Here is a 13,166-nt window from a genome sequence, read left to right as displayed (position 1 = left end):
ACTGGTGTATAAGAATGCTTGTGATTTTTGCACATTAATTTTGTATCCTGAGACTTTGCTAAAGTTGCTTATCAGCTTAAGGAGATTTTGGGCTGAAACAATGGAGTTTTTTAAATATACAATCATGTCATCTGCAAACAGGGACAATTTGACTTCTTCTTTTCCTAACTGAATACCCTTTATTTCTTTTTCTTGCCTGATTACCCTAGCCAGAACTTCCAACACTAGGTTGAATAGGAGTGGTGAGAGAGGGCATCCCTGTCTTGTGCCAGTTTTCAAAGGGAATTTTTCTAGTTTTTGGCCATTCAGTATGATATTGGCAGTGGGTTTGTCATAAATAGCTCTTATTATTTTGAGGTACGTTCCATCAATACCGAATTTATTGAGTGTTTTTAGCATGAAGGGCTGTTGAATTTTGTCAAAGGCCTTTTCTGCATCTATTGAGATAATCATGTGGTCCTTCACTTCCCTTGTTGACTGTATTCCTAGATATTTTATTCTATTTGTAGCAATAGTGAATGGGAGTTCATTTATTATTTGGCGCTCTGTTTGCCTATTGTTTGTTTATCAGAATGCTTGTGACTTCTGCACATTGATTTTACTGTTCAATGATTTATCATGTGTAACTGCAGCCCAGCTGATGATCTATGTTTTAGCCTGTTTTGTGTTCCTGTAAAAGAATACCTGAAGCTGGGTAATTTGCAAAGAAAAAGAGGTTTATTTGGCTCATGGTTCTGCAGGCTGTACAGAAAACATGGTGTTAGGATCAGCTCAGCTTCTGGTGAGGGCCTCATGTTGCTTCCACTCATGGCTGAAAGTGAAGGGTAGTCAAGCGAGTGCAGAGAGTTCATGGAAAGAGAAGGAGCGAGAGAGAGAGAGAGAGAGAGAGAGAGAGAGAGCGAGCCCCAGGACTTCATTCTGTATAAATTTAAAGGGTACAAGTACGGTTTTGTTACATGCATATAATGTATAGTGGTGAAGTCTGGGTGTTGAATGTAACTATTATGTGAATAATGTACATTGTACCTATTAAGTAATTTATTATTATCCGTGCTCATTTCACTCCTCTACCCTTCCAAGTCTCCAGTGTCTATCATTCCATAGTCCATTTCCATGAGTAAACATTGTTTAGCTCTTTTTATAAGTGAGAACATGCAGTACTTGACTTTATTTCTGAGTAGCTTCTCTTAAGATTACGGCCTCCAGTTTCATCCATTTTGCCTCAAAATGCATAGTTTTGTTCTTTTTTATGACCAAGTAGTATTACATTTGCACATATGCCACATTTTCTTAATCTAGTCATTCTTTGATGGACACCCAGGTTGATTCATATCTTTGTAATTGTGAAGAGTGTTGTGATAATTATATGAGTGATGGTATCTTTTTTTATACTAATTTATTTTCCTTTGAGTAGATGCCCAATAGTGAGATTACTAGATCAAGTAACAGTTCTATGCTTAGTTTTTAAAGAAACTTTCATGCCGTTTTCCATAGAGATTGTACTAATTTATATTCCCACCAAGACTGTATAAGCATTCCCTTTTCTCTGAATTCTCCCCAACATGTGTTATTTTTTGACTTTTTAATATTAGCAATTCTGACTGGTTCAAGATTATATCTCATTGTGGTTGTAATTTGTACTTCTCTGATGATTAGTGATGTGGTTTTGCTCTGTGCCCCCTACCCAAATCTCATTTCAAATAGTAATCCCCAAAGAGTCAGAGGAGGGGTCTGGTGGGAGGTGATTGAATCGTGGGGGCAGATTTCCCCTTGTGCTCTCATGAAAATAAGTGAGTTCTCATGATATCTGGTTGTTTGAAAGTGTGTGGCATTTCCCCCTTTGCTCTATTTCTCTCCTGCTCCACCATGGTAAGATGAGCTTTTTTCCTCTTTGCCTTCTACCGTGAATGTAAGTTTCCTGAGTCCTCCCAGTCATATTTCCTGTTAAGCTTGTAGAACTGTTAGTTCACTAAATCTCTTTTCTTTATAAATTACCCAGTCTCAGGTGGTTCTTTATAGCAATGTGTAAACAGACTAATACAATTAGTGATGTTGAGCAGTATTTTTATAAGCTTGTTGGCCATTTACATGTCTTCTTTTAAAAAAATCTGTTCTTCTAATTGCCCATGTTTTGAGGCAGTTATTTGTTGTCATTTCCATTGAGTTGTTTTAGTTCCTTGTGAATTCTGGATATCATTTCCCTGTCAGTTGCATAGTTTACAAATACTTTCTCCCATTCTGTAAGTTTTCTGTTTACTTTGCTTTGCAGAAGTTTTAAAATTTCATTAAGTCCCATTTGTCTATTGTTGTTTTTATTGCTTGTGCTTTTGAAGTCTTAGTCACAAACTCTTTTCCTAAACCAATGCCCAGAATAGTTTTTCCTAGGTTTTCGTTTGTTCGTCTTAAGTTTTTTTATAGTTTCAGGTTTTACACTTAATTTTTTTTATCATCTTGAGGTGATTTTTGTATTTGATAAAAGAAAGGGGTCCAATTTTATTTTTCTGCATTTGGCAATCCAATTTTCTCAGCACCATTTACTGAAAAAGGTGTCCTTTTCTCAGTGTATATTTTTGTAAACTTTGTCAAAGATCAGTTGCCTGTAGACATGTGGCTTTATTTCTAGGTTCTCTATTCTGTTCCATTGGCCCACGCATCTGTTTTTATACCAGTAACATGGTGTTTTGGTTACTATAGCCTTGTGTTATAATTTGAAGTCAGGAAATATGGTGTCTCCAGCTTTGATTTATTTGCTTGGAATTTCTTTGTTTTTTTTTTTTTTCTGGCTCATTTTTGCCTCCACGTGAATTTTAGCGTTATTTTTTTCTAATTACTTGAAAAATATATGACAAACCCACAGCCAACATCATGGAAAAAGGGAAAAATTGTATGCATTCCCTCTAAGGACTGGAACAAGACAAATAGGTCTACATTCACCTTTCCTATTCACATAGTATTGGAAGTCCTAGCCAGATGAATCAGGTAAGAGATAGAAGTAAAAGGCATCCAAATTGGAAAAGAGAGTCAAATTATGCCTGTTTACTGACAAATGCTCTTATATCTAGCATACTCTACAGACTCCACCAAAAAACTCTTAAATTTGGTAAATGGATTTAGTAAACTTTCAGGACAGAACATCAATGTAAAAAATCAGCGGCATTTCTATACAACAATAATGATTAAGCCAAGAACCAAATCAAGAAGGCAATCCAATTTACAAGAACTACAAAGAATATACAGTATCTAGGAATATATTTAACCAATGATATGAACGATTTCTTTGTATCTTAGATTATGGACACCAGAAGTCCTAGTCCATTATCACATTTCATTTAAGCCAAATTTCCCAAGAGCTCCTTCTAGTTAGTGACTGAGTGTGGCAGGGAAACTGAGTCAGGCTCATTTCTGGAAGGCACAGGACTGTGCTGACAGGTGTTTTGATTTGAGGATACCCAATGACCTTGACTAACTCCATTCAGAACTGTACTACAGTCTAAGATACTTATTTCTACCCAAACTTTCTTCCTTCCTTCCCTCTTTAACTTAAGGTCAAGCCTACCTCAAAGACTGACTGCTCTCCCAGCTTCCTGCTCCTCTATTCTTGCCTTCTTTTTGTGGTAAACGTTACCTAGCCCCTTCGCTGCTTGTCTATTTTGGCCCAGGGTGGTCACACTTTATGAATCATCTATACACCTACTTGCTTGTTAAGCCCTTTTGCCTACCCTTTAGAACTTATTGGTTCTTATGATGATTGCAACCCTGGCTTTTGGTGATTAACCACTGCTACCTGACCTCTATTATGTCAAGACCTCCTCATATGCATGGGTATCCTGGTTTTGTGACTGCAGCTACTACTGGCCTTCCTGATCAGCAGAAAAGAGCTACCACTCAGCTTCTTAATGATGCTGGTATCATTTTCACAACTCATCTCCAGTGGCTTCTGAATCATATGTCCTCTGTGCCCTTTTATGGAAAATGTATGATGGATCTTCCAGCTTTACGCAATCTATTCCAGCATGCACATTTTTCATCAGCCCCTATATAATTTTCTTTCCTGTCTACTAGGGCAACACAGTCACTTCCAATGTGCTGAATGTTGTCCAATACTTTTTCCAGCTAATTGTCACTCGATATTGAATTAACCACATTCTTGGTGTCCTTGTCAGAGTATTAAAATCTGTATTCCAAATAAGTGCCCCTATATTGATGCATTCTCGCCAGTTTAGTTTTCTATTCTGTCCTCCTTTAAAAACATTTTTATTGTTATTTTTATGGATACATAGTAGGTGTCTATATTTATGGAATATGTGAGATATTTTGACATAGGTATGTAATGCATAACAATAACACCAGGGTAAATGGGGTATTCATCACCTCAAGCATTTGTATTTTGTGTTACAATCAATTTGTACTCTTTTAGTTACTGTAAACAGTATAATTATCATTTACTGTCATCACCCTGTTGTGCTATAAAATACTAGATCTTATTCATTCTTTCTACTTTTTTGTACCTATTAACCATCCCCACTTTCCCATACAACCCCCACTACCGTTTCCAGCCTCTGTTAACCATCACCCTACTCTTTAGCTCTGAGTTTAATGTTTCAATTTGTAGCTCCCCAAATTAAGTGAATCACGTGACGGGTTTTTTCCCCCTATGTCTGGCTTATTTTTCTTAATATAACAACCCTGTTTCTATCCACATTGTTGCAAATGACAGGATCCCATTATATTTTGTGGCTGAATTGTGTATATGTACCACATTTTCTTTATCCATTTGTCTGTTGATGGGCATTTAGGTTGCTTTCAAAGCTTGGCCGTTGGGAATAGTGCTGCAATAAACTTGGGACTGCAGATACATCTTCGATATACTGGCTTCCTTTCTTTTGGGTATATACTTAACAATGGGATTGTTGGATCACATGGTAGTTCTATATTTAGTTTTTTGAGGAACCTCCAAATTGTTCTCCATAGTGATTGTAGTAATGTACATTGCCACCAACAGTGTATGAGGTTTCCCTTTTCGCCACATCCTTGCCAGCATTTGTTATTGCCTGTTTCTTGAATAAAAGCCATCTTAACTGGGTGACAGGGTATCTCATTGTAGTTTTGATTTGCATTTCTCTGATGATCAGTGATGCTGAGCACCATTTCACATACCTGTTTGCCATTTGCATGTCCTCTTTAGAGAAGCTCTATTCAGATCTTTCGCCCATTTTTAAATTAGATTTTTTTTTCCTATAGAGTTGTTTATACTCTGTATATATTCTAGTTATTAACCCCTTGTCAGGTGGATAGTATGCCATGTTTTCTTTCATACTGTGTGTTTTCTCTTTACTATGTGAATTGTTTGCTATGTGGAAGCTTTTGAAATTGTTGTGATCACATTTGTCCAATTTTGCTTGGGTTCCCTAGGCTTGTAGGGTATTGCTCAGGAAATCTTTTGCTGAGTCCGATGTCCTAAAAAAATTTTTCCTTATGTTTTCTTTTAGAAGTTTCATAGTATGAGATCTTAGATTTATCTTTTTATTCCATTTTGATTTGATTTTTGTATATGGTGAGAGACAGGGGTCTAGTTTCATTCTCTATATGGATATCCAGGTTTTCCCTGCATCATTTATTGAAGAGGCTGTCTTTTCCCCAGTGTATGTTCTTGGCATCTTTGTTAAAAATAAGTTTGCTGTAAGTGTATGGGTTTGTTCCTGGATTCTCTATTCTGTGTTATTGGCCTAAGTGTCTGTTTTTATGCCTGTACCATGTATTTTGGTTACAATAGCTCTGTAGTCAGGTAATGTGATTTGTCTGGTTTTGTTATTTTTGCTTAGGATATCTTTGGTTATTTGTGGTCTTTTGTGCTTCCATATAAATTTCAGAATTTTTTTCTAATTCTGTGAAAAATGTCATTATTATTTTGATAGGGGTCACATTAAATCTGTAGATTGCTTTAGGTAGTGAACATTTTAACAATATTTATTCTTCGAATCCATGAACTTGGAATATCTTTCTATTTTTTATGTCCCTTTCAACTTCTTTCATCAATGTTCTATACTTTTCATTTTGAGTTCTTTCACTTTCTTTGGCTAAGTTAATTCCTAGGTATTTTATTAGTCTGATGTTTCTTTGTTGATTTTGTCTGAGGGATCTGTCCAATGCTGAAAGTGGGGTGTTGAAGTCTCCAGCTAATCCACTGTTTACCCCACCTCAAGCCCAAAACAGCATGAGGATTTGCCTTGGAGTTGCAGTCCTTGTGGCCTAGACTGCCCTTCAAGTTTATTTAGGACTCCAGAGAGCTTCAGCCTGTGGTGGCAAGGCTTGCCAAAATTCAAGTTCTGAGCACTGGGATGAACAATTCTCCTCTCGGTAGGGGTTGATTAAATGCCCCCTCCTTGGACATCAACTGAGTACTGCCCGGCGTTTCTTTCCACTGTGACAGGGCAGTGCTGAGTTCAGTGCACAGTCCCACAGACATTGTGCTCTCCCTCCCCCAAACACTCAAATTCTCTCTCTGTGCCACACAACCACTGCCAGGGGATAGGGGAAGGGTGCACTCTGTGATTCAAGACTGTCTTTACCGGCTTCAGTTTCTCTGTCAGCAATACGAAGCTAAAACTAGGTACTCTGATTCTTTACCTGATATTTTGTCTTTATGAAGTTGCTTATTTGTGTAGACAGTTGTTAAATTTGGTGTTCCTGAAGGAAGGGCAATCAGTAGAAGTTTCTATTTGTCCATCTTGCTTTCCTCCCACTTCATTCTGGCCTCCTTGGTCAAGCATTCTCACTATTCAGTCCTGATGGTATTTTATGAATCCTTGCCATAAAATTCCTCCTTTTCTTTGCCATTCTTCAGGTTATAACCTCTTCCCTGTTTTACCAGGCCCAGCATTTTCCTAGTAGATTTATGCTGAAATTTAATGCTAGTGTTCATCCCAGTGGCCAGGACAAAAGCTTGAGGCAGCTTCTGAGGATGGCAGCTGTTGAGTTATGGGAGGAGGTGAAAGTGATTGCTCTTACCTGAGAAGTTTGAGGTTGATCTCTGCAAGCTCAGAGATCACAGAGATTTCTGCAGACTCAACTTCTTCATGGGCCACCCACCCAGATGTTTCTGCTCAATGTTTCATAGTACCATAAAGTACCATAGCATCACAGATGTGCCTGGGCTTAGTATTCCAATGGTTGAAGAGTTCTATGAGTCCAATAATTAGATAGTAGAAGTCTTAAATAAGTTCATTTTTTCTGTCTATATTTTTCTGCTGCAGCTATAAAAAATGATTTAATTAAGTCACCATCAGAAAATGGGTTTCCTTGCTTGGTGTAAGAAATGAGCTATTTGGAAACTACTTATTTAAGCTACACCTTTAATTTCCCTCCCTCTTTCCATTCTTCTCTCCCTCCCTCATGTCTCCTCCCTCCCTTCTTCCCTCCCTGCTTCCCTTCCTCTTCTTTCCTCCCTCCTCCCTTTCTTTCTTCTTTTCTCCTTGTCTCTATCCTGTCAAATCTCTATTTCCCATTTCTCCAGTTTTTCTCTCTCGTTCTTTTTTACCTTCATTTTTTTTCAGAAATTCTGCTTTGATGAGGCATTACAATGTAAATTTACTAAATTTTCTGACTGTTACTTTCCTGTCGGCTCAGAATATTGTGATGAATGCTCATTCTGATAATGTCAATATATACTACATTCCTTTACACAGCTATAGCATCATTACATGGTAAGCACTTTTTCAATTTTTAAAAATTCACATTTCACATGCCTGAAAATGAGGCAAAATCCACTTTCTCCCCCTTTTTTGATATGACAGGTATGCACTTGTACTAAAAAATGTCATGTTACAGTCATATATGTGTCACTCAAAATTTTGTTTAGTTATAACTGTGTCACTGTAATTTCTAGTTTTCTGAACAGCAGAGCAATGCAATTCTTACCTGCTATATAATGTAAAATAAGTAGCCCAGTTTCTCCCATTGTCAAAGGTGATAGCTTGCCCTCTCTTCTTATGTGAGTAATACCATTCTAGATTGTTCATCTGATAGCCAATTCATCAGGCATTCACTGATGCATGAGTGAACCTCACAGAAATCTGCCATACTGGCTCAGTCTAAATATACTGCCATATCAATCCATGGAATAGTAAACTAAAGTAATTCTTGTTGTTTGAAATCACTAAAGTTTTGATAGTTTATTATATAGAGTAGTTGAATTCTTACAGTAAACAAGGAATTAAAATACAGTGTGATAAGTATCATAAATTCACGATGCTATAGTAGACACCTAAGACAAAAAGTACTTTATTCTTGGGAAATAATGTTTTTAATATGAAAACTTGAATGCTGAGTAGAGTTAGGCAACCAGTGGGTTGGATAGTAGAAAATGCAAAGAAGAAGATAAAATTTAGAATATGAAAACATAAATTAGAACCTTCACCTCTCTAAACCTTTTCTAAAATTTATAAATTAAAAATAATAGTAATATTTATGCAGAACATATAAAGGTCATTTGATATATGTTCTAAGTTAACCCTAATTCAAGAGACCTGAAATACTAATATGGTGTTCCTGTTAGAATGAGGTATGTGGAAGCCAGTTGGTAAAAGAGATCCTGGCCCAAGTATCACCCTCATAGTAGGTAAAATTAGTCCATTATCCTATACCATGGCTATTTCCTTGATCCCTAAGGATCAGAATGAATGTATTTAGCATCTGATGGAACTCTCACATAGATTCTCACAATATTACGAGAAAGACTAAGAGGAAACATCCACAACTAGCATGGTTCTTCAGACAAGATAATTCAGTAACAACAATGCAGCATCCTCAATTGAATTTCAAAGATTAATCCACTTTAAATGACTTATAGCCATTTGGCATGCCTTTTTGTTCTGTACAGTTTTTAATTTGCTATCGTAACAGATAACCACAAACTTTTTGGTTTAAAAATAACACAGATCTCACAGTTTCATAGGTCAGAAGTTCCAACCTACACAAACTTGGCAGCCAGATTACAATATCACAGTTATGTAGGCCAGAAGTCTGGGTGGGCACAACTGATTTATCTGTTCCTGGTCTCTTAAGGCTGAAATCAAGTTGGTGGGCAGCCTGGCTCTTATATGAAGACTGTGGGGTAAAATCTATTTCTAAGCTTTGTTGTGTCATTAGGAGAAATTAGTGCTTTGAGACTGTAGGGCTGAAATTCCTATTTCTCTACTGTCACCTGGGAGCCTCTCTTATTTCCTTAAAGTTACCTTCATTTTTTATCATGATTACACCTTCATCTTCAAACCAGCAGCTGGCATAGAGTACTTCTCGTGCTGTGAATCTTTTTGACCTTCTCTTCTGTTGCTTTCTTTCTCCTTCTGCCATAGAAAGTTCTCTGCTTTTAATGAATGGCTTATGTGATTAGATTAGGCTATGAAGAAAATCCAAGATTATCTCCCTATTTTAAACTTCATAACCTCAATTATATCTGGAAGTCCCTTTCCTGTGCAATATAACATATTCACAGATTATAGGAATTAGGGTGTGGACATCTTTGGTGGGACATTATTTGCCTACCACAGGTTCCTACCATATCACTTCATTCAAGTCACTGTTACACAAGTCACTCTACAATAAACAGATGGATCAAGGAGGTTGATGATGAACTAATTTATTCAAGTTGATACTCTATTTTTATTCTACCATTGTTATAACGTATATTATGTCTTTATTAGAACAGATCATACACCCTCTGGAACAAGTAATGGCACTATTTTTTCTGATGAATATATTCCTCTCAGTAGAGACAAGTAAAAACAGTATGCATTCACTTTTGATGGATAGTATTTCATACTCCCTGTATTGTTAGTGAGAGAAAGATGTACCTTGCAAACATTTAGGGACCTGCCACAGCAATGAAGCTTTTAGCTGTTTATTAATCTGGGCAATACTGTTATGCTATCTGAAAAGTGAAAGGCAAATAATTTTTCCTAGTACATTTGCCATTTACAAATAAGCAAGCACTTGGTAAACATGCTTGGATTTTGAAGGCAGCGTATCCCATACTTGAGAATGATATTTAGACTTAATTTTCTAGAAAATTTCATACAGGGCCAGGCATTGAGGCTCATGCCTGTAACCCCAGAATTTTGGGAGACCAAGGCGGGCAGATCACCTGAGATCAGGAGTTTGAAACCAGCCTGGCCAACATGGTGAAACCCCGTCTCTACTAAGAATACAAAAAAGAAAAAAAAAAAAATTAGCTGGGCGTGGTGGTGGAGACAAGAAAAACAGTAAACAGGCTAGTAGAAATAATAACATAAATTAAAATCTGAGGGGCACATTAAAGAATTATTGCCTCAGGATCTGAGTTAAATCCATATTTTGAGGAAAATCAGTTACAATTAGATGGTGATTTTGTCAAAGAAGCGTAAACTTTCTGAAAACCAGAATTCCCCATTTTTATTGCTTAAAAAGGTAGTACTGAACTATCAACATATTGCATGTGATTTAACATATTTTTCATTTGTACGGGTGAGTTTATGTTGGGTCTTTATGACATTACATGAATTTTAGAAGTGGTGTCTGTAGAGTATTAAACATTATTGTGAGCAGAGTGATCTGATAACTGTGTTATCTAGATGCAGTTTTAGAAGGCTGAATGGAAATATGGACTAGGTTAGCACTCTCTCAAGTGCGGTCTATAGACCAGTGCCCTTCCGTGACTATTGGTTACCAGTTAACCCGGAGATACAAACAGGAATCTAAAGCAAGACTTTCAAAAATATTACAGCAATTTGACATTTTCAGGACATGTAATCATGTAATAAATGGGATTGTCTGGATGAAAAGATAAATAAGGATGGAAGCTGTCATTCATATGAGATAAGACACATACAGCACAAGTTATGTGCTGGTATCTATTTCACAACAAACTAGTATCTATTTCACAACAAACTGGAAATACAAATATTACAAGTCTGCTTCTTCACCACATACAGCTTAAGGATACTTGAAGTAAATTATAAATGAGGGGATACATCTATCTGTTTAGGAAAGAAGGAATGAAAACTAAAATTGAGGTTCTATACTATGTGTCTTCCTTATATTATTTTCATATCTTCTGTTTCCAGATGAATTATTAAGTTATTAGTTCAGCTTCACACCAATAGAAAATGTCCAGACAAGTTTCTGAATCCTGATCTGCTTTTTTCCAAAGCCCATAATCATTATTTTGTACCATAATGTCCTGGGAGTGAAGAAATGAAATGAGAACAAAAATTGTAAGAGATGTAAAACAATGGGATAAGTCTGGTGCATTAGAAAAAAGTTTCCACACAGTTTTTTTTTTGTAGCTACTTTGAAATATAAGTTAAATATTAGGGAGGATGCAAATTGTTTCTGAATTTGACTATCATAATTGAGAGAAATAGCAAGACATTCAAGTAATATCTGTACTCCCTTGTTTATGGTAGCACTATCCACAATAGCCAAGATGTGGAATCAACCTACATGTCCATTAATGGATAAATAAATCAAGAAAATGTGGTACATATATATAAAGGAATATTCTTCAACCATAAAAATGAAATCCTGTCATTTGTGACAACATGAGTGAACCTGGAGAATATTAAGTTAAGAGAAACAACCCAGGCACAGAAAGGCAAATACTGCATGATGCTATTCATATGTGGAATCTGAAAAAGTTGATCTCATAGAAGCACAGCATAGCATGGTGGACACTAGAGGCTGGGGCAGCTGTGAGGAGATGTTGGTCAAAGGATATAAAATTACAGTTAAATAAAAGGAATACATTTTAGAGATCTGTTATACAACATGATGACTATAGTTAATGACAATATATTGTATTCTTGAAAAATGCTAAGAGAGTGCATGTTTTGTTCTCACCACAAAACTAATAACTATGTTAGGTAAACACATATGTTAATTAGCTAGATTTAATCATTCCACAATGTATAGATACTTCAAAACACCATGCTGTATGATCACATACAATCTTATTAATTAAATTAAATTAAATCTGCATTCAATTAAATCTGCATACAATTTTATCTGTCAATTTAAAAAAATAAATAAATAAGCTTGAAAAATAAAGTGCACAAGATAGGGAGCATAATTTTTATTGTGCATTACTGGGATGAAACATGCAAAAATGTCTTGGAAACAACAAAGTTTGTCAGGCCTGCTGAATAGATCAGAATAACTGAAAGTGAGTATAGCTGAGAGCTTAGAGGACTTAGAGGCGAGAAGACATGAATGAACAGAAAGGTTCTCTCCTTTTAAGATGTGGAGAACTAGTGGTGATACTAACGATGATGCTGAAGGAGAAATGCCAGAAACTTGACATGAAGTGATGCCTTTAGTGTTCAAGGGAATATATTTTACTGCACTTTTAACTTATTTTGTTTCCTGCAATGCCATATATAAAATATACCTGTACTCACTGGCGTGCTGATAAATTGAATCTTTTTTTTTTTTTTAGATAGAGTCTCACTCTGTCACCCAGGCTGAAGTTCAGTGGTGCCATCTTGGCTCACTACAACCTCCGCCTCCTGGGTTCAAGTGATTTTTCCTGCCTCAGCCTCTTTAGTAGCTGGGATTACAGGCCTGCGACACCACGCCTGGCTAATTTTTTTGTATTTTTAGTAGAGACAGGGTTCCACCATGTTGACCAGGCTGTTCTGAAACTCCTGACCTCGAGTGATCCACCCGCCTTGGCCTCCCAAAGTGCTGGGATTACAGGTGTGAGCCACCGCACCCGGCCAACTGAATCTTTAAAACCAAAAGAAAGTCCTCATGTTTAATGCTTATCAATTCTCATGGAGTAAATATTCTCATTATGAATGATTTTAAGCTACCAATATGATATTACAGAACGCATAGTTGGGAAGAGATGCACATAATGGGATCTTTCAAGCTGATGTGTGCTGCCTACAGCACACTGCTAACCCAGTGTTTGTGGGGTACATGGAATGTTTCTCCCATCTATCACTACTTTTCCAGTGGCAACAAATTGGTGTGACTGCCTTTAGTTTTCTATTTCCATTTCACTTGGAACTTTCTCTACCATTTTATGCAATAGAAGTTTTGAGGCTTCTGCTTTTTTCTTAAATCAGTAGTTACCATAGGTTCTGTTTCAGGAACCAAACATTTTGGGTGTTGCTCTGTATAACTGTATA

At 36.6% G+C, this 13,166-nt stretch overlaps 2 protein-coding genes across 2 annotated transcripts in view; one reads left to right on the top strand and one right to left on the bottom strand.

The window, feature by feature from the left end:
* MMP26 (matrix metallopeptidase 26) overlaps positions 1–13,166 on the top strand; it is a 355,123-nt gene that overhangs the window by 73,032 nt on the left and 268,925 nt on the right. The window lies entirely within an intron of this gene.
* RHOG (ras homolog family member G) overlaps positions 1–13,166 on the bottom strand; it is a 1,041,648-nt gene that overhangs the window by 816,374 nt on the left and 212,108 nt on the right. The gene's annotated exons all lie outside the window — the stretch shown is intronic.

The sequence above is a fragment of the Macaca thibetana genome, chromosome 14, assembly GCF_024542745.1.
Source record: "Macaca thibetana thibetana isolate TM-01 chromosome 14, ASM2454274v1, whole genome shotgun sequence".
NCBI lineage: Eukaryota > Metazoa > Chordata > Mammalia > Primates > Cercopithecidae > Macaca > Macaca thibetana.
Note: the sequence above shows the minus strand (reverse complement) of the source record. Positions and strands in the feature narration are given on the sequence as shown.